General features: G+C 42.4%; 1 protein-coding gene across 5 annotated transcripts in view; it reads left to right on the plus strand.

Moving 5' to 3' along the window:
* spdl1 (spindle apparatus coiled-coil protein 1) overlaps nt 1-22899 on the plus strand; it is a 339338-nt gene that overhangs the window by 72977 nt on the left and 243462 nt on the right. The window lies entirely within an intron of this gene.

The raw sequence follows: 22899 nt of genomic DNA on the forward strand, positions 1-22899 counted from the left end.
TATTCAACTTGCAAAAAGAAACAGGATCAAAAATTAGAAAAATACTTGGAAGATAAAATTAAACAACGGATGAATATGCAACAAACCCAAATAATCAAATATGGACGGAATTACAAAATATAAAAATACAGTTAGATAACATGTTATCTAAAAAGACAGAGTTTATAATACAACAGTTGAGATATAATAATTTTGAACATAATAATAAATCGGGTAAATTTCTGGCAAATCAACTTCAACGGAATCGGGAAAAATCTCATAACTGCTATTAAACTTTTATTAAAGCCAGAAAAAGACCCCACCCTCCCATCAAGTTACCGACCAATATCACTAATTAATACCGATATTAAAATTATCCCCAAGGCCTTGGCATCTAGACTAGAGACAGTATTCTCGACAATTATTCATAGCGATCAAACAGGTTTTATTAACTCATTCACTGCCAGCCATTTTCAGAAAAGCGAGCTTCAGCTTGCCAGCCATTTTTGAGGATTTTGACTCATTTTTGAAGACCCACAGAATATTTTGTTCTATAGGTATATATACATGGAACCCACCAAATGAAAGGTTAAACCCTCTTCTTTCATTTAAAAAAAAAAGTAAGTTTCTAACATTCTCCCTTCTCTAGTTATTCGCAATAGAACAACACTAAGTTTAACCAATTTTTCTGTTTTTGACTAGAAAACGGAGAAAAACAGCTTTTTGTGAAAAGGTTCCTTTTGAGTTAAATTTTGACTTTGATGCCAATACTCTCTGCTTTTGTAGCATCTCAAACATCTGAACAGTCCTTTCCTTCGTTACAACAACATAAAAAACACAGAAAAATGTATTTTGATGGTAAATTTATTGATAACTATTGACAATTCAGATGAAGCAAACAAAAAAACTTTGAACTACATATACAAGTGGGAAAAATTTTGAACTACATACAACAACAATACAACTATTTACAATATTTACAAAAAAAAAAAAAAGAAATTCATTTTGAACTATATACATGTTTTGTGCATATGCACGAGTATGTGGGTGCGCACTGCTTGTATGAACTTTTAACTCTTTACAAATGTGTGTGGGTGTGTGTGTGTGCGTGTGCATGTGAGAGAATGTGTATCGCCCCTATGATGTGTAGTGTTTTTTGGTGTGGTATGACGTGAAGCAGCTTCCTGGGTGCAAGGGTACATGGCAAGATGCACACCACATGGTGGTCTCCCTCCTTAGGCCTTTTCGTTGGCACACCCGACACCTTCTTGTTGGCACCAACTTCTTGCTGGTGGGCACCAACTTCTCCAGCCGATGTCTGCCCATTTGCCCATCAAGCCTGCTCTCCGGGTCTTTCATGTATGGGGCCCTTGTTTGTTTCCCCACAGCTTGCTCATCACCCTGTCCAACTTGCTTTTTCACGGTCCATGAAACAACAACCTTTTTTATAAACGCAAGTAAGGTTGCAGGCTTCTGTGGGTTTTTGACTCTGTATAAAACATGTGCATTGAACATGCACAATTGAAAAAGATAAGTGACAAACTTCATTGACCAATTGACAGAGCGCCTGAGGAAGGGGTAATAAACAATGTTTTGGTCTAGTTTGTCCACCCCATTCATTGAAGCATTGTACTCCACAACACATTCCGGTTTGAGAATGGTGACTTTTTCCTTGTTCCCCTTCTGCCACACTTCGACAGGATGCGTTCTGTCTTTATGGCAGGTTGTCACCATCTTGACAGTCCGCTTGTCCTGCCATGCAACAACCATCACCTTGTCATTGTGACAGACAAGCTTGCCATTTGCCCCCAAGCTTGTCTTGTTTGCCTCTCTTATGAGCTGAGGCTCCCCACGGTTCTTTCGGAGTGTCCCACACACATTAGTCTTTGCTGAAAGAAGACGCTCACAGAGGCCAATAGAGTTATAAAAATTGTCCATAAACAGGGTATATCCCTGACCTGTGAGGCGGTCAAGTAATGTAAAAACAATGTCAGGCAGGGTACGGGATACACCAATGTATGGCATCAAGTTGAAGCAGTAGCCAGTCTCAGAATCACAAAGAATATATGATTTAATCCCATATTTGATGGGTTTTTGGGGGTTGTACACTTTGAAGGAGAGCCGACCACGCCACATCATCATGCCCTCATCTATACAAATGTTTTGTTTTGGCGTGTACAGATCTTTGAATTTGGCCACTACATAGTCCAGGACTGGGCGGACCTTGTGCATTTTGTCTGATGAATCATGTGCAGTGCCATTGAAGTGCAAATACCTCCAAATAATTTGATATCTATTTCTGGACATTGTTTGTCCAAAAAAAGGTGTGCTCTCAAACTCCTCTACACTCCAGTAGTCTTCCAAGACAGGTTTCTTGATGAACCCTGTAATGAAACTTAGGCCAAGGAAGGTTTTGAGTTCTTCTACAGTAAGTGGCCTCCAGTCGTGACTTCTACTGTATGGAAGTCCACAGGGGTTTTCCTGCAACGAATCAAGCGCGTTGGCATTTGTCTCATCAACAATATGCTGCAGCAGCTCATTGGTGATGAAAAGCTCGAGAAAATCGACCGGCAGGTCTGACTCCAGCTCCGCAGCAGAGCCCTGGGGTCCGGGCTTAGCGGTGAAGCGAATCCTTTTTGGCCTCCAGTTTGTCTGCTTCCAGGATTGATCCTCACTTCGGTTCAATGATCCAACTGTAAATTACAGAAAAATAAATACCATGACATTTTTATTTATTGATGTGGTGTGATTTGTACTAAAAACGTTTTTACCTCTTTTAGCCCCACCCAAAGCAGCTGCAGTATTTCTGGATGTACCTGCTGTGAAACATAGAATCAAAAGATTACTTTTTGTTTTATTGCTATATTTTTTTGCGGATTTTTTTTATTTATTTATTTATTTTACCTCTCTTTGCTCTGCCAATCTGTGAGACCCGACTGGTGGATGGCCCCTCTGTAAATAATAGAAGCATATGATTTTTACTGCTGCCTGGATTTTTTTTCCTCTTTACCTTTACCTAAACATTTTCCTGCCCTTTCATACACTTAGATTTACACTATTTTCATTTTCTCCTCATTGCTTGACTTAGTCTAGCTTTTTATATACATGCACAGATGTCGATCACTGAAAGAAGAACAATAAATAAGACTAACTAGTCCTTCTAGCATCAATGCTGTACTCCGTATCACATTTTTATCCCCACCCACATCGACAGAAAAACACAACTCGTACAGGATTTGACGATCGCACAAGTTAGCTCATTATCACAACACATTTACGTCAGTGTAATAAATGAAGTGCATGTAACGGAAAGACGAGGAGATCGCGAGTAAAGGAAAAGTTAGCGAGTTAGCACGTTAGCTCTCACCGTCATCGCTACTCTGAGATGTGTCCGAGTCTTCGCTCCAGTCAGGGGTTTTTGTGGGCAGATACTCATCCGATGAGTCGCATGACGTGTCCGTCCATTCAGTGGAATCGATGGATGCAGCAACAGATTCCTCCTGACTGCCTTGTGAGCTCACCGGCTGACTAACATGCGGCTCCGTTTGCACACGTGGTACCTTGCTCCTCAAAGTCATCTTTTCCCTTCTTTGATCGTCATTTTCGTTCAAAGATGACGATCCTCCACGTTTCTGGCTGGACTTTGGTTTCAACAAACTCTTCTCCAGTGTAAGCTGTCTAAAAGTAGACATAATGCTGGATTTGCTATTCTAATATGCTCTGCTATGCTAATATGCTCCGCTCTGCTCCGCTCCACAACTACTCCTCAACTTCCGTTGGTGCGTCACGTTGGATAAGCTCACTCCCAAGGCAGTGCTGCCATCTAGTGGTGGAAGTAAATAGGCTACAACCTTGAAAATCACACATCTGATGCACCAGACCTTTATCCACAGCTTGCCATTAAAAAAAGGGATTGACGAATTAACTCGTCGAAGGCAGGGGGCGCTATTTTTCACTTTAACGAACTGACTCGTCCAAGGCAGTGAATGAGTTAAAGGTCGTCATTCTACTAATAATATTAGGAGGCTCTTTAACTTGATTAGTATGTCACACCGGTATGACAAAAAGGCAGTTGTTATTTCGCTGGATGCAGAAAAAGCCTTCGATAAAGTTAACTGGTCCTTCCTCTTTGCTGTCTTAAATAAATTTGGCTTCGGGGGAGTCATTCATTCAATGGGTCTCAGTATTATATGATTCTCCTAAAGCAGTGGTGTCAAACATAAGGCCCGCGGGCCGGATTAGGCCCGCAAAGGGGTTTAATCCGGCCCGCGAGATGATTTTGTAAAGTAAAAAAAAAAGGAAAAAAATAATAATGTAATGCCAGACTAATAAATCAGCCGGCCACAATCCAAACATAAATTCGTAATTTCACAAGCATTCCTCAGATGAGCAATGCACCTTGTACAAGGAATCATCCTAGATGTCAATATTTTACACACAACCCAAAGTTCCAGTTTGTTTAAATTTTTCTCAAAAAATAAATAAATAAATAAATAAATCATAGACCGACAAACGTGTAAATACGAAACAAATTCAATTATCGGTACTGGTAACACAAATACAAATGACAAGAATTAACGTCCTTATAACTTCATTAACTGTGCCATACATTGCATTCTGTGAACAATATATATGCAAAACAGGGAGATTTAACACATCCGGAACTCATAAAGGCAAAGTGTTGCCGTGTTCTATTGGCATTCGTGTTACTTTTTTGGAACAATAGATTACAGCTGAGCTCCGTAATTTAGGACTTTTCCACAAATAACGAAAATCTGCGTAGAAATGACGGCAATTGTTTTTATACCATTATTTTACTAATTCGGCCCACTTGGTCATATATTTTCCTCCATGTGGCCCCTGAGCTAATATGTTTGACACCCCTGTCGTAAAGCTACAGTTACTACTAATGGGATTACATCACAGAGTTTTACTCTACAAAGAGGTACAAGACAAGGGTGCCCAATGTCTCCTTTATTATTTGCTATATTTATTGAGCTGCTTGCACTAGCTATACGTCAGGATAGACGGATCTAAGGAATCCACTCTGGGACGATAGAACATAAAATCAATCTATATGCCGATGATATATTACTCTATTTAGAAGAACCTGCTATCTCGTTAGGGGAAGCATTTAACTTAATAACTAAATTCTCTCACTTATCAGATTACTCTCTTAACTGGACAAAATCAACATTATTACCTATTACAGAAAATTCATGGAACCCTCAAGTCAGGGTCCACACTACTCCTTTCCTACAGGTAATTTAAAATACTTAGGTGGTAAAATTTCACCTAAGTTAAGTGAATTAACTTCTTTAAATTTTTTACCATTATTGGATAGCATCCATGGTGACCTGGAGCGCTGGAATAATCTTCCTATCTCCTTAATAGGACGGATAGCTACTATAAAAATGAAAGTTTTACCAAAGATAAATTATTTATTTTCAATTATTCCATTTAAACCTACGTCTAACTGGTTCCAATCGCTGGACTCTGCTATCACAAAATTCTATTGGAATAAAAAAAAAAAAAAAAAAAAAAAAAAAAAAAATGTCTATCTACTCTTCAGGAAAGTAAATCTAAAGGAGGGTTAGAGGCACCAAACTATATAGCTAATCAACTACAATATCTTGTGCGATGGACATAACCCAACAGAGATACTAACTGTTGGTTGGAATTGGAGCTGAAGGATTGTAATAACCTTAGACTCTTAGATTTACTCTTTATTACAAAATCGATAAAACGACATAATTGTTTTAAAAACCCAATGATAGCCGCCACCCTGACTGCCTGGTGGAAGGCATTAGAAATGACAAACTCCCAATTGGCGCCCTGTGGGCTTTCTCCCATTTGGCATAACCCCGACTTTCAACTCAATAATCAGTTGTTCCATTTAAGCTTATGGGAGCAGAAAGGAATTACACACCTTCATCATCTTTTCTCAGATAATAAGTTTATATCGTATATAAACTTGGTCCAAAAATATGAAATGAAAAACGGAAATTTCTTACATTATCTGCAAGTTAAAAATATGGTCAAGAAACAAATCCCAACACTTCCGGATACGCTCCAACTGCCTGTCTTAGCGAAAGATATTATAAAGCTTTCTCCAACAACAACAACAAAACTATCAAAAATATATAAGCTACTTTTATACACAGACAAAATGTATTTACCGACTTTAAAATGGGAAAAAGACTTGTCTATAGTTCCGGAACCAGACTTTTGGACCCAAATCTGTGAAAATGTATTTAAAATGACCAAACATACAAATTTGCAACTTATCCAATATAAGATACTTCATAGAACATATATTACGCAATATATGATGAAAAAAATGGGACTGTCTGACTCCGACATTTGTCTCCCGTGCTCACAAAACACTGCCGATACTTATCTTCATGCTTTATGGTCATGTACTCCAGTGCTGTATTTCTGGACTAAAGTATTGGAAAAGCTCTCTGATACATTAAACTGTAGGCTTCCTTTATCTCCAAGATTGTGTTTACTAGGTGACTTAACAATAACTGAGCTACCATGTAAACAATCTCAATCTACACTTATAGCCTGTCTGATCTCGCTTACCTGGCCAACTCTCCATTATAAAGGGTTAAAATCCCCCTTTGGCTCCAACCGTAGTAACACGGAGTTTACGGAGGTGACGGGGACTTTCCAAGCTAGCGTCGAAAAGGATTCGTTTAGGTTCTCACCGCCCCAGTTTTAGAGCGTCAGCCCCATCTTACATTAGAAGAACACCCTTAAAGAGTAACCTTTATTGATTTAAGGATAGAAATCTAATCACACTCTTTTTATAGCGGCTCCTCTTCTAATGATCGGTTGAACTTGTTAAGACCTAAGTAATTTTAGCTGACCTTGTTAGGTCCGCAAGGGCTTGTTTTATTTTACTTATTTTAAGCCGAAGTAACATTATAGGATTTAAGGAATACAGCTACCACTTATTTAGAATTGTTATCTATTTCGGCAAGAGATAGTTAAGGAATTTCAAAGTATGACTCTAATAGTAATTAAGGTTTTAAAGTAGGAAAGTGAAATTAGGATTTAAGAAGTCAATGATTAATGTGACAATACACATAAAAATTCTAAACCACATTTTATCTTTCTTGATTTATTCCATGATTAATATTCAAAGCAATAGCAAAGCAAAATCATTCAATAGAGATTATATACTGATTATGAATATATGACAACAATACACAAAGTATTCTTAAGACAGGTTAAACTTCATTTACTCACAATGCATGAGTTGTTCCTGTGTTCCATGATGACAAATGGCAAAGTTCAACAAAGTAAAAGAAAGGGCTAAAGCTTTGAAAAAGTATTATTCTTTTGATAAGTGGTTAAAACAGGTAGCTAATCTGTAATAAACCACCGAGGTCAAATAGCCTATAGACCAAAAAAGGTCTAAAGGGAAAAATTGAGGAATCTGGCTATCTAATCCCTTTGCTTGTAATTTCATAAACATTAGATAAGAATAGGAAAACTAATCCTCTAACAACAGATCAAAGTAACCTGACAACTACAAATTACTCCTATTTCTTACTTGTTAAAAGACATTCCTCAATTTAGCAAAGGCAGCCAGGGCAAAAATTGTAGAAATCTCAGCTAACAGAACTCTGTTGCCGATCTCTTCTTTTTGCAATGAGATTTCTTCATTTCCACCCTTTTATAACCTCGGGGGCCGATCCTAGTTTCTCTGGGTGTATATCTCAACCAGTTTGTACCGGCTTTAGCAAAACAACTGAATCATGAGTTTTTTTTTGCTGACATGATTCACATATCTGGTGACTTTTGCAAAACATCCCATTATGCTGACAGTCTTATAATTCACTTCTCTGGAAATCTGTTAAAAACATCCCCAGTTTCCTTGCAAAACATCCTATGTGCTCACAGACTCATGGTCTGTTTCCTGGATATCTGCTGACTTTCTGCAAAACAGGAAATCTGCTGACTTCTTGCAAAACATGTCGTGACAGTGGAAAGTGACTTCTTGGAAAACATGTCTCACCTTATACTATTATGAATAAAAAAGCCTTCAAAGCTTTTTTATATGTCATATTGCCCATAAAACATCATTGATGATTAATATAACACTTTTACTCCTCGATATAAGGGAGTATAGAACATGATTATAGATATTTTTCATGTCACTCTTGTGACAGGCTGACCTTTTAACAAATGCCGCTTTTCCATCGTTCCTGCACAGCCGGGTACCACACCACACCTCACGCAACCACACCAGACCGCAACCGCCGGTTTTCCATTACAACTGGCACACGGCGAGAAGGGGGCGGCAACATTTTAACCGTCCACGCCAAGCTTGCACTCCCGCTTTGCGTGCAGATCTGAGATAACATTTCCCGAGTGGCAAGTCGCGCCAACATTGAACCATATTTACAATTTAATATAGACCACCATGGATGAAATATTGCGATTCATGACCGGCTTGCGAAGCTATTTCTGAATGGAGAGGTCTGCCGCTGGAGCTCTCATTCAAGTGAATAGGAACACACGACCAGCCTCGCGATGTTTTTTAAAACCACATACATTACAAATCCATCTACAAGTACCTTTTAAATTATAATTATAGTTAAGTGTTTTTTAAAACATTATATTGGATATACTGTATATTTATGACTTTGGCGCTTCTGCCTCTCTCGCTTGTAAGGGAAATCGGTCCAATTAATTATTAAATCAATAATTGTTAATTATTAAATTGATAATCAATTGGCTCATTAATTGAAGGAGACTCAAACTTAATATTTAAATTAAGTTGAGCTTGCCTGCGGAGCACCACATCTCTTTTTGATAATTTTATCAGGATAACAGATGAGAACCTCGTTGAATCAGTCATTAAAATGAAGGTTGTGCCCTTACTACAATTTTGTGAGTTCTTTGTTCAGCTTAGAGGTCACTATAAATTGATGAAACACACACACAGTAAACCAGGGGTTGAGTTTTGTGCACGTTTATTCTCTAACCTAGGTGGGATAATCTACTTAGAATTTAAAGAAGCAAAACTAACTACTATGATAGGAAATGAAACGAGAACTAAAATAATACAAATAATCAAAGGAGAAGAAAAGAAGAAAAGAGAAGCGGTCTTAACGAAGGTGATGGATTTCTTAAATCAACCCAACATGGGACCCACAATCAACCTAGTTTGCACCAATTTGTAATCTGGCGAAGGCCTGCAGTTGCACTTACAGATGGGGTTGGTCTGAGAAGCAGGACCCTGGATGGAGACTTGCCAAGCCCATTTGAAGATAGAATGGAGAAGGTTCAGTTCAGGAGAGGGAGAGACAGGTCGTCCGGCTGGCCAACTGAGCGTCACGGGGTCAACCTGCTGGCTGGGAAGAGGCCCTCTTGGTTGAGGCCTCGGTGCTTGGGAAAAGCACCAGCCGTTGAGCCTTTGCAGGGACTAAAAGCAGCGTGTTTCGCTGCGCCTGTCGCTACACGCGCTGGCTTCTGTGCGTTGCCGTGTGCTGGAGGTTAAGCTAGCTGGGCTAGCCCTTTGTCTGGCAACCACGCCGATGGAGACCCGGAAAGAGAAGCAGCGAACAGAGAGGGAGCAACAAGCAGGGAGCGTGCTTTTAAATTGGGAGGGCGGCGGCCTCCACACCAGGGGTCCGGTGAGACCAAAGTGGAAAGTTACCAGCTTAGAGAAGGTTTTGGTAGAGACTAATCAGATTGACTCTGGATCCCATGTTTGTTGAGATTCTAAGGTCAGAATTCAATCAATGCAACACGTACAATTGAATACCTCAAATGATATGTTACCTAGCTTACATTGTTAAAACGTGCATACACATGAAAGTTTAGTGGAGAATCTTCCACTGCAATGGAACATTTTCATGACATTTCATGGAGTCAACATTTCACAAATGGCAAACAACATTTCATAATTCATTGTTCTGTTGCAAAATAAGAAAGTCAAGTTTCTAAGAAGGCTTTTACTGTTCTGATTTGTGTGTGTGTGCGTGTGCGCGTGTCAGTCAGAACATGTGTGGCTGTTTGTGGGGGATGTTCTTGTCCTCCCCACCCCCCACGGTGGCATGTCCAGGCCACAGGAGTGGAATTCCTTTGGAACTGAGGTTGCAAAAAGTTACAACCGGACGATAATCGTTACAGATCCTCCCTTTGGCGATGGAAACGTTCTTCGACAGAACGTTTCGGTCGGCACTTCTAGACGTGGCATCGGCAGGTGGACAGGTAAAGCACAACAATGCAGGTACCAGAGTACAAAGTTGGTGCAAACCCCACCTCTCCCTTCCCTTTGCTAAAGCTAGACTCGGCAGTTGGCTATGATGTTATCTTTCCCTCTAGGCCTACACTACATGTCGTGTATAGAGTGGAAGGGGAAAGTAACAGACGCAACAGGAGAAGAACACGAGAGTGAAAAATAGAAGTCCAATAGTTGTCTAGAGGCCTCTGTAGGAATGTCATGTCAATGTGACTGAAAGGGGCCGCTTTCGGTTCTTACTATGACTTTGGGTCTTTCTAGGGCAAAAGAAAGCTGTATTCAGGGAGCATGCAGGCCGAGAAGGCATTCTTACAACTGAGCTGTTGATGTATCAAACAGATTAGTGCAGCATGTCAAGTCTCAGCGCGGTCACACCTTGCGTGTGAGCGTGCTCTGGTTGGGACACCAAGAAGAAACAAAGTCTTGTGGTTAGTTTGGTTCAGCTTAGCGTGATGCTAGGCAGATTGAGGACTAGCGTAGTCCTTTTGGTTGTTTTGTCGGGAGACGGTAGATTGGTAATTTGTTTGCTACGCGTTGTTAGGCACAAGGAATCTCGGTCGTGACTCGCGTGTTTCGCCATTTTCAAGTTAACGGTGTTCGGACTAACAGCCTTAACAGTTAAGGTTCTTATTTTAAATAAGAAGCTAATAAAAGCAGTAGCTAAAAGCACATTTCTTACCAATCGCTTTAGTCGTTTGGGGAGTCTGCTGAAGTTCATTTGAGTCACTGTACACTTTCTAGGATGTTTGTTTATGCACATTGTGTCATAAGTATGAGTGCGGGTGAAGCGCAACTTGAATTGGCTATTCAATGGCGTTGCGGCAGTTAGATTTAGCGCTAGCCATTTTAAATATGTCATTAGCGCAGTCATACACAACAGCAGCAAAAATGTGTTGGCCATTAGGCGCCAGGGTGTCTGAAACCACTGTTTGGAAAGGGACCGTTTGGATCAGTTGGAAAGGCAAATGCACCCATAGGTGCCTGATGTGTGGGAGCCGAAAGCTCCAAGTCATCTTGTGGATGAACCACAGGAAGAATCACAGGTGTATCTTGGACCTGCTGATGATGGTCAACAAAGATGGGCGAGGTTCGTCCCTCAATTGTAACCAAGGAAGTGAGGTCATGGAGGTTGGACCTGATTGGCTGGTCCAGTCCTGTTGTGATGACCTCCCTTTGACAGCTATGTGTCATGTCATGGGCGTATGATGTCATGACCCCCCCTTCGGCTACGTGAAGCCACGAACGGCAGAGATGTGCGGTCCACGGAGGAGCAAGAAGAAAGCCCATGATAGGAAGCAAAAGGTGACCACCAAAAGCGAATGTCTTGGCATGAACAGGTGAGCCGTCGACAGGCGAACGAGGAAGGCACGCGGCGGCGGTGAGCAAAAGCAAGAGAAGAACAATGGACTGCAAGTTCATTGAAATCAGATAAGTGTTGTTGAGCACAAAGGCTGACAACGTGTGGCCCAAAAGAAGTACTCCACGCGCGAAAGCGGGGGCAGTGAATGGCAGGGCAGTGGCGCGCACCATCTGCATTGCAAGGGTGGGCAGGGTGGGTTTCAACTTGCTCAGAAATAGGCACAACGCGCCAAGTAGATTGCAAAGAGCAACCACTGTGTTGTTTGGGTTGTTCGATGACAATTTCAAGTGCGATTTCAAGTTCAAAGTCCGCGGTGAAGCTGAATGGTTTGCTTCAAAAGTGAGGACAACGGCCTCAATTTGTGTCATGCGTGGCTCAGAGGTGCAATCCAAGTCGCGTTCCGTAAGGTGGCAGAGTTGCACACCCTGAGTGGGATGTTCAACTTGGCCGAGGGGAGAGCTGGTGTTGCGAAGGTGACCTCTTGAGGGCATCTCGGAGACAACAGGCATGGTCCCCCCTTGAGCTGGGTGAGAGTCCTTGTGTGAGTTTTGTACACTCAGAACAGGTTCACAAGAAGGCTCTGTTAGGCTTACCGCATAACAATTGGCAGTTTTGGTCAGCGGTGCTTCTGGCAGAGGCTGCCGCACCTGTGACCAGATTTTACGTCGGCCGTAATCTAACAGGGGCTTGAAGCGGCCCAGCAGATCTTGACCAATGAGGAGCGGGACTGATTCCACAGCAGACACGTACACAGGGTGGACCAATTTGTGTGGTCCAATCGTCCAGTGTAACGTTGCCATGGAGTCCAGATGGGTGTTAGTCAGTGCAAATGCACCGATCTCCAATGAGCAGTGGTTGAGGCGGAGCATCCGGCCACTGTTCTTCAGCATGGCTTGAAGTTGGTTGAAGAGCGTGTTGGACATTACTGTAGTGTCAGCGCCAGGATCAACCAAAGCGTCATAGTCTAATGTTTGTTCAAGTGTCGTCCTCAAATAGAACTTACGTGATGCACCTTTAATCTTGAGGTTACCTAAGAGCTGTTTGAATGGTTGATTCGACTCGGTAACAGGTGCACTGGCAGAAGGCAAAGAAGGTGCTGGATCCAGTTGGACTGAAAGAACGGTGTTGTCCAACACCTCTGGCTCATTGATGGCTGTCGGCTGACTGTCGTTGGACAATTTGCGCAGTCCATCAAGAACTTTTGTCCAGATGTTACTGTCAATTGAGGAGTCACCTGACGTGGATGGGGGCTCCTGAGGACTATTTGTGCGGGGAGGTTTCTTTTTGCGAGGTTTTGTTTTCGCAAAGGGTTTCTCCCGTTCACAACCACGGCTGGAGCTATGACTCAACCGCGCAGGTGCACTGCGGCCGTACTGGTGCTTCTGATGAGAACCATTTTGAGGCCGTTGTGCAGGATTTGATGGGGAAGCGGCGATGTCATCGTCGCTTTGCTCTGATTCGGACTGTCGTTCGACTTCGTCTGAATCACCTGCAACATGGTAAACAGAGGATTCCACTGATTTAGCGGCGTTTTCGCGTAAAAACACAAAGGCCTTGGATGCAAGTTCACGTAGCTCTAGGCTACTTAGCGTGCGAGGACAAGTTGTCACGCCCAAGAGGCGGCTTGTGTTTGGGTGGAGGTTGTTCAGAAAGAGTGTTTTGAATTCTACCTGTTCTTCCATGTTGGGTTCGTTACGATGCCCAAAGTATGCCTTGCGCAGGCGACTATAATACAGGCTGGGTGATTCCTTTTGGCCTTGTTTTACTGACCAGGCAGCAAGAAAGCTCATTGCTGATACTGGGCCATCAAATTCACGAGACAATGCGTGACACAGTGATCGATAATCATTCAAGATGTGGATCGGCTGGCGGTCGATCCAATCACTTACTTCTCGAGTTGACGTCAATTTCATGAGGTAAATCTTGTCTTCCGTTGTTGCCTGTGGGAATCTCCTCAAATGAAAATCAAGGTCTTTGAGGTACACAGAAGTGTTATCAGAGCAATCTTGTTTTGGCTGAAATTTCTGAATGTGCTTGGCAATCGTGTCTAACTCTTTTGTAGACATGCCTGGTTGCGCCACATGATGAGGTGAAGAAGCATCTGCTTGTTGAGCAGGGGAAGGAAGGTTGGCAGCAACTGGAGACACACAAGAAGGCGTGGCGCCTAGCGGGGGTACCGAAACCGGAAGTGTGCTTCTTGGTGGAAACACAGAGACAGGTGAGCTTGCTCCTCTCAGTGACACTGCAGAGGGAGGGGGCCCCCGTGTGTGTTGAGCGGCAATTGGAGAAGTGCTTGCCATGGAGCGAGTGGAACCGGAAGTGGCACAGGTGGCTGAGAAGCAGGTCCAAGATTTGCAGCAGAAGTCTGCTGCACATCAGACAACGTGGCAGCGTCTGAAGAAGGAACAGGTGCGTGCACCACAAGTGGATCAAAATGCAAAGGAGAGTTCACCTGAGACAGGTCCTGAACGGGGACCTCCAAAGCAGTGGTTTGGGACGGCGTCAATGGACACCTGGTGTTACCTTGTGGGACTTGCTGTAATTTCGGTTCAGCATGGGATGACTCGTCATCCCGGCCAGTGTTGAAGGATGGATGCTGCAATCGCCGGAGTTTTTCTTCCATTGCCATCAACTGAGATTTCAAACGAAACGTCTGCCTTTTTCCTTCAGTGCGTTCAATTTTCAAAAGTCTAATCTTTTGAGTTAATTCCGCAATTTCATCATTCGCGAGAGCTAGCAAGTACTTGTCAAATTCACGCTCAGTTTGGAGATTAATCCAATGGGCTTCAGTGTGCTGATTTGATAGTTCTGCAATGCATTCTTTTAGCTCACGAATTTCCGATGTGGCATTATGCCAATTTGGTTCATGCTTGCGGGCAGTTTGTGTACTCACTTTGAGTTCCTGTGTCAATTTTGTAACTTGGTTTCCCAAGTTCACGCGGTCAGATTCATGCAACCATGCTTCCAACTCGGTTAGCTTACTGCTAACTTGGGCGTGAATTTGCTGTTCTGCTGTCAGAACGCTTTTCACTTGTTCAAGCTCATGGTCACTCAATTTCCACCTAGCCACTAAATTCACCATTAGTCGGCTGAGGATTTGTGCCATATCTTCGTGGGTTAACGATCCTTGTTGAGCGTCGCAAACAAGTTGCGCAATGTTGGTGTCAAGAATCTCTGCGCTAGCGCTGGCTGTCGCATCGGCATAGCCTGGAATGAGATTGTTAGTCACGGTCGCAAGGGCATTTTGCAAAGCATCCATGGTTAAAAGTAGCGTTATGATATCAAAGATATGCGTAAGCTCACTTTACTCAATTTGGAAGGACTAATTGTTAGCCAATTAGACAATGCTGAAAATGCTTAAAGATTAGCTTTTTGGGCTCAATTAGTTGATTCAAAATGTTTTACCAAAATTATTAAGGCAAAGATTAAAGGATGGTATCCAACTATGTTACCAATTATTTTAAATGGCAATGCACTAAATAATTGAGAACCCTCAACAAAGTGTTGTCTTAAGCAATTTAGTCTGCTAAATTACTATTAACCACAGCATACATTTGAGGTTACAGGTTTTAGGAAACAAAAGTCTACTGAGGACAGTCACATTAAATTAAAATTACATTTAATTCAATTGAGGTTTCCAAAAGTGCCTAAAAATTGGGTAAACATGTTTAATACAACGAGAAAAGCTATACACTACTGTATGAGTGTTACTTTTAATTAAAACAAAATTAAGTACTTGAAAATGGTGGTTAATTATTGAAACAAACTCTTTGGTAAGTCAACAATTAAAGTTATCAAGCGTTTTAATTTTGTTGGTAAAAGTTCCTCGACTGCGGTACCGTGAATAGCCACAGGGAGACGCCGTCGGCGTTTAAAACGCAACGAGGCTCCTGTGTGTAGTATAGGAGTCGTACTTTTTGTTCGATCAATAAAGTTTTATAACTTTACCGCATAGACAAAACAACTCCGTCACTCGTGACACAGAATGTGTCTTAAAACGAGCGTTTAAATACCTTGCACAAGTTTTAAAATCGTAGCACTTGGCAAGCAAAGTTGTTAGCAAGACGCAGCTAACGTAACTTTGTCAATGAATGGCTACGTCACCGGAAGTTAACCGTGCGTGTGTCGCCAGCTGTCAATCTGTCAAACACGTTAAATTCACTCCTTACGGATAATCGCGCGGATTGTTATGCGCGGCACTGACGCCGAATTATTAAGAAGACACTAATAATTATAATTTAAATAAATCAAGGAGCGGAAACCACGGAAACGTTTTAATTCCCATGGGTTTATATCGCGATGCTAGTATCCTTTTTTTTTTTTTTTTTTTTTTTTTTTTTTTTTTTTTTTTTTTTTTTTTTTTTTTTTTTTTGCCCTATGTGTATATTTACAAAGTGTATAGTGCAAGCTAGTGAAGTGAGTAAGAGGAGCGACCAGCGGGGCCTCACCCAACCCGGCGGGTGTAGGTGGCACGCCCGCCCCCCAGCACCCCCACCCCCCGCCGCCCCCCACCTCATCCACCCGGCACCACAATGGGCGGACAGCCAGCGCAGCAGGGCTACCGGACAGCCCACCAGCCACCGGGGCCCGCCCGGGGCACCAGGAGTTATACCGGAGCGGGGCAGGCCCCAAACCCTCGCCCGGCCCCCGGAGCCCGACGCCCGGGCCGGGGAGGGAGCCCCAGGCCCAGGGAGAGGGAGGGGGAGGGGCCGCAGGGCAGACAGGGAAGGGGGGGGGGGGGGGGCGGGGGAAGCGGGGAGAAGACGACAAGAAGGCGAAAGGGCGGCTGCAGGGCAGGAGGCGGGGGGGGAGAGGAGGAGGGAGGGCGACAAGGGAAAAGGGACCGGGAGGCAGAGGAGGATGGGCGGGAGGAGGCGAGGAGGGAGAGGCGACGGGGGGGAGGAAGGGGGAGGGGAGAGGGAACCACGGGGCACACCGGAGGCCCACCCACCCCGAACCGCGCCGCCGGGCACGGAGCAGCGGACCGCGCCGGGACGGCACCGCCCCGGGCACCAGGGGAAGCACCCCAACACCGCACCCCACAGGGGGCCCAGGGAGCGGCCAAGACGCAACCGCCACCGAGCAGACAACGGGGGGGGGGGGGCAGAACCACCCCCGCCCGACCACAGGGGACGGCGTCAAGAAAATTGACTAATTAGCATGCAGTAACACCAAGTGTTGATGCTTAGTGCCCACTAGAAATAGATCTTAAGGAGTTATTGAGTATAGTGTCGTATAGTGTGGTATGCTCGAGCCCACTAGCAGCAACTAGGTTCCTGACTATATAAAAATAAAAACAATCAGATACAAAATACCAAATACAGGAGCAGCGAAAACAGAAGTTGTAACGATGTGGTGGCTCTCGTTAACAGGCAGAATCTTGGCAGGATTAAGTTGCCAAATTGAGATTAAAATATTCTATGTACATAGACCATATTTGTTTAAATCTTGATACTTGATTTTTATTTAAGGCAGAGATTTTTTCCATTGAGATATAATTTATTAGTAAGTTTAACCAGTGGTCGATATTTAGAGATTGTTTATTTTTCCAATTGACAAGGATTATTTTTTTAGCAATAGTAAGGGCTATAAATATAGATTGAGATTGTTTACATGGTCGCTCAGTTATTGTTAAGTCACCTAGTAAACATAGTCTTGGAGATAAAGGAAGCCTACAGTTTAATATATCAGCGAGCTTTTCCAAGATTTTAGTCCAGAAATGCAGCACTGGAGTACATGACCATAAAGCATGAAGATAAGTATCGGCAGTGTTTTGTGAGCACTGGAGACAAATGTCGGAGTCAGAGAGTCCCATTTTTTTCATCATATATTGTGTAATATATGTTCTATGAAGTATCTTATATTGGATAAGTTGCAAATTTGTCTGTTTGGTCATTTTAAATACATTTTCACAGATTTGGGTCCAAAAGTCTGGTTCCGGAACTATAGACAAGTCTTTTTCCCATTTTAAAGTCGGTAAATACGTTTTATTTGTGTATAAAAATAACTTATATATTTTTGATATTTTCTTTATTGTTGTTGGAGAAAGCTTTATAATATCTTTAGCTAAGACAGGCAGTTGGAGCGTATCTTGAAGTGTTGGGATTTGTTTCTTAACCATATTTTTAACTTGCAGATAATGTAAGAAATTTCCCTTTTTTATTTCATATTTCTGGACCAAGTTTGTATATGATATAAACTTATTATCTGAGAAAAGATGATGAAGGTGTGTAATGCTAGTATCCTGTAAGGACTCGCGTCGAGGGGAAAGGGAAACTACTACTTACTGTAAGACGGTGTTAATTCATTAAACACGACGGAATTAATGAAGATTAAAAAGTGCAAAACGTACAAAAATATTAACCCTAAACTCAGTGTTAACACTTGGAGAAACAGGAGTAGGAAAGATATTATAATGTAACGTTTAAGAGTGGCGAAGACACGTGATGTTAAATTGTCTTAAATCTAGTAAAAAAATCATAGATTAGAACGGTACAGTAGTAATTTAAATCCCTCGATTAGTTTCAAATCACGGTAACTTGATTATTTAAATTATAAAGTGCTTTGAATGCGATGTTGAAGAAGGCAGACAGTAGGCTCACGGGGGGAGGGGGGCTGTGATGTGTCCCTCTTCACACGTGAGTTGCTAGAAGGCAGGAGTCAACTATACTGGCTGTAGTTTGGCAGCTGGCCGTGTAGCAATATGAATATTAAGCAAACAGTAGACTATAAGTGTTAATCAGATGGACATCTAATTACAACAATTTAAGCAACCTATATTACTAGTGTTTCAATGCTACAATTTGGCAGAGAGTGGGCTCTCAGTGAGGGGTCACGTGGTGAGACGTGATCCTCTTGGAGGCCACAGTCAAATGAGGAGCGACTTGGAAGTCTGGCCGTTGGGCCCGCCCCTCAAATTAGTTTATTGGTCGACTGGTTTCAAGGGGTGGTTACCTGAATCCCAGTTAAGGATACGCCTCCAAAGATGGCGGATCTTAACACGTGTGTTTTACACAAAAAGCTAGCAGTTTTAGCACCATGTGCCCTACGCTAACCCAACAAAAGGGAGTCAACTTAACACCTTGAGAAGTGTGCTGTGACTCAAATGGTGGTCTGAATGCAGAATTTCGTGCACTAGACTATTTCCTCAGCCTAAAGGCTTGTAACGTAATCAGGTAGCCAAGCTGATCGCGCCACGTGAGGTTTGGAATGTATTTTTAACCCAATCAGAATTCGTGACGAGTTAGAAAAAACATTCCCAGGCCTAAAAAAAAAAGTTTTGCATGCAATAAAAAAAAAATGTGATCGTTACTCTTCCACTTTTGTGTGTGTAACATTCACATAGTCGACAAATTAATTCTCTTCTCAATAACTAGTCGTTAGACTGTTATTTAGTGCTTCAAATACACTGCTTTTATACAGCGGATTGGCTCTAGCATAAAGTTTTAGTTAGGTTGCTATGGAAACGAGTTGAAATTTTCCCAGAAGAACACGCTGCACTAAGCTGTTTTTGGATTGTTACATGTGTGTGTTTCACAAAATATGTAACTTAAATTGGCCTCACCAAAGGGGCACCATTATGTAAGGGAAATCGGTCCAATTAATTACTAAATCAATAATTGTTAATTATTAAATTGATAATCAATTGGCTCATTAATTGAAGGAGACTCAAACTTAATATTTAAATTAAGTTGAGCTTGCCTGCGGAGCACCACATCTCTTTTTGATAATTTTATCAGGATAACAGATGAGAACCTCGTTGAATCAGTCATTAAAATGAAGGTTGTGCCCTTACTACAATTTTGTGAGTTCTTTGTTCAGCTTAGAGGTCACTATAAATTGATGAAACACACACACAGTAAACCAGGGGTTGAGTTTTGTGCACGTTTATTCTCTAACCTAGGTGGGATAATCTACTTAGAATTTAAAGAAGCAAAACTAACTACTATGATAGGAAATGAAACGAGAACTAAAATAATAAAAATAATCAAAGGAGAAGAAAAGAAGAAAAGAGAAACGGTCTTAACCAAGGTGATGGATTTCTTAAATCAACCCAACATGGGACCCACAATCAACCTAGTTTGCACCAATTTGTAATCTGGCGAAGGCCTGCAGTTGCACTTACAGATGGGGTTGGTCTGAGAAGCAGGACCCTGGATGGAGACTTGCCAAGCCCGTTTGAAGATAGAATGGAGAAGGTTCAGTTCAGGAGAGGGAGAGACAGGTCGTCCGGCTGGCCAACTGAGCGTCACGGGGTCAACCTGCTGGCTGGGAAGAGGCCCTCTTGGTTGAGGCCTCGATGCTTGGGAAAAGCACCATCCGTTGAGCCTTTGCAGGGAATAAAAGCAGCGTGTTTCGCTGCGCCTGTCGCTACACGCGATGGCTTCTGTGCGTTGCCGTGTGCTGGAGGTTAAGTTAGCTGGGCTAGCCCTTTGTCTGGCAACACGCCGATGGAGACCCGGAAAGAGAAGCAGCGAAAAGAGAGGGAGCAGCAAGCAGGGAGCGTGCTTTTAAATTGGGAGGGCGGCGGCCTCCACACCAGGGGTCCGGTGAGACCAAAGTGGAAAGTTACCAGCTTAGAGAAGGTTTTGGTAGAGACTAATCAGATTGAATCTGGATCCCATGTTTGTTGAGATTCTAAGGTCAGAATTCAATCAATGCAACACGTACAATTGAATACCTCAAATGAAATGTTACCTAGTTTACATTGTTAAAACGTGCATACACATGAAAGTTTAGTGGAGAATCTGCCACTGCAATGGAACATTTTCATGACATTTCATGGAGTCAACATTTCACAAATGGCAAACAACATTTCATAATTCATTGTTCTGTTGCAAAATAAGAAAGTCAAGTTTCTAAGAAGGCTTTTACTGTTCTGATTTGTGTGTGTGTGCGTGTGCGCGTGTCAGTCAGAACATGTGTGGCTGTTTGTGGGGGATGTTCTTGTCCTCCCCACCCCCCACGGTGGCATGTCCAGGCCACAGGAGTGGAATTCCTTTGGAACTGAGGTTGCAAAAAGTTACAACCGGCCGATAATAGTTACACGCTTAAAACAAGGAAATGGGCGTTGCTTGAGGTGGTAGCGGCATTGCTGTCGGCCAATCAGACGACAGGTGACGTCACTGCCGAAAGGGTTCTAAACAGCGGTTACAACGGAACGGCTCGGCCGCGAAAAAGTTCCGTGGAGACACTAACATCCGGGGACAAAAATTGCCATTTCGGTGTGGATCCGGTACGGTGGAAAAGCGCCTTAAAGATGTGTTTTAAGAGTTTTTAAGAGTGGGTAGAGAGGGAGGTTGCCTAATATTTAATGGAAGGTCATTCTAAAATCCATTTATCAAAGAAATCTCCCTTATTTTCTAGATAGGAAAATAATATGCTGTTGAGCACAATTTAAATTTAAGTTAAAAAAAAAAAAAGTTGGTTGATAATTTTTAAATGGAAATATATTTTTAATGTCTTCTGTCTTCATAGTTGTTCTTTCACCCAGCAAAAATATTTTATTTTTATCCGAATTAGGGCTGCCAAGATTAGTCGACTAGTCGTGACTACGTCGACAACCAAAACCGTCGACGGCTAATTTAAATAGTCGACTACTCAGTTTTACATAATATATATCAGCCTTATATTTGTTTTCTCTTCCAAAACTGCCTCAACCGCTCGTTTGACTGCCTGCCGCCCGTCGTCCTGCCTGCACTTACAAGACGCACATGCGCAGTAGCATTAATCCGGGTTGGACGTGACGTCAGCACCAGCTGTACACAGTATTTTCTCATGGCTAACCGACATCGGACTTCGAAGGTTTGGGAACATTTCTACAAAGACGCTAAAGTGAATAATGTTCATTGTAAAATATGCAAGACGGGATGCCGACGAATTGAATAGTAATGGCTTGATGTCGGTCGAGCAACGAATTGGCACATTGGACACTGTGCCACCGCTCCCCGGAATAAAGTTCAGGCTCAGGCCACAATGTACATAAAAAGTATTTTGGCACCATGCTAAACCCAACTGGAAGTCCCCCAGGGGCGGGGCATCACATTTTCGGTTCCAAAATTAGTCTTTAAACGATATATTCCTGGTTGTACATTTCACCTAGCGCCATAGGGCATCAAATTTTCCATTTCAAAATTTTTACGAATAAAGCATTCCTGGTTGTACATTTCACCTAGAGCTCCGAAAATTTGGAGGCATACAATATGTAACATCCCTCAAGGTACAAAAAAGGCTTTGGGAGCCATGTGCAAAACCTAACAGAAGTCTGCCATTTTGATTTTCTTTGAGATTTGTCGCCATTTTTTGGGCTGTTTCATAGGGGTCTTATTTTCACCAACTCCTCCTACAGAATTTATCCGATTGCCTTTAGACTTACCAAACTAGAGATTTCTTGTGCAATTTCCAATAAATGGCGGCGGATTTCTGACCTGATCCCAACTCTTGCCCCCGCCCCTGAAATTTGGAATGTCTACCGTATTTTCCGGTTTATAAGTCGCAGTTTTTTTCATAGTTTGGTCGGGGGTGCGACTTATACTCTGGTGCGACTTATGTGTGAAATTAACACAATATTATATCAATTCACGTTATTTTCATACTAAACCGCAAGAGGGCGCTCTAGGCCTGTGTTGATAAGTTCAACATTGCCGGTAGAAGAGGGAGCGGGCATCGTCTACCTCCCGAGTTGGGGGAGTTGTTTAAAAGTGACACCGAGGATGAAGATTTCATTGGATTTAGTGATTTGGAGTGAAACTGATAGTTTGGTGAACTTGTTAGCATGTTCTTTATGCTAGAGTTATATGAATAACTTGTAGTGATGGGAACATAATTCACCCACAGAATGTTGGAACGAAGGTATAGTTCCGGATGGGAAGGTTTTGTTATGTGGAAAAGGGGAGTTAGCCTGTTAGCTTCTAGCTGAGTGGGGAGTTGCTGTTAAGACCTCAGAAGCTGCTGTCAATAAAACGCCAGCCTTTGGCTACGTGCTTCAACACTCCGCCTCCGACTCCCGTCACTGCTCGCTACAAACTCTTAATATGTTGCGTCGTTACTGACATTACCAGGCTTGTCAGTCATGTAACGTTAGTATACTGTACACTTATTCAGCCTATAGTTCTCTCTTTTATTTTTATTTTAAATTGCCTTTCAAGATGACATGAATGTTTTTGGTGTTGGATTTTACCAAATACATTTCCCAAAAAATGCGACTTATACTCCAGTGCGACTTATATATGTTTTTTCCTTCTTAATTATGCATTTTTTGGCTGGTTCGATTTATAATCCGGAGCGACGTATAATC

This window comes from Festucalex cinctus, chromosome 9, assembly GCF_051991245.1.
Source record: "Festucalex cinctus isolate MCC-2025b chromosome 9, RoL_Fcin_1.0, whole genome shotgun sequence".
NCBI classification, from domain to species: Eukaryota; Metazoa; Chordata; class Actinopteri; order Syngnathiformes; family Syngnathidae; genus Festucalex; species Festucalex cinctus.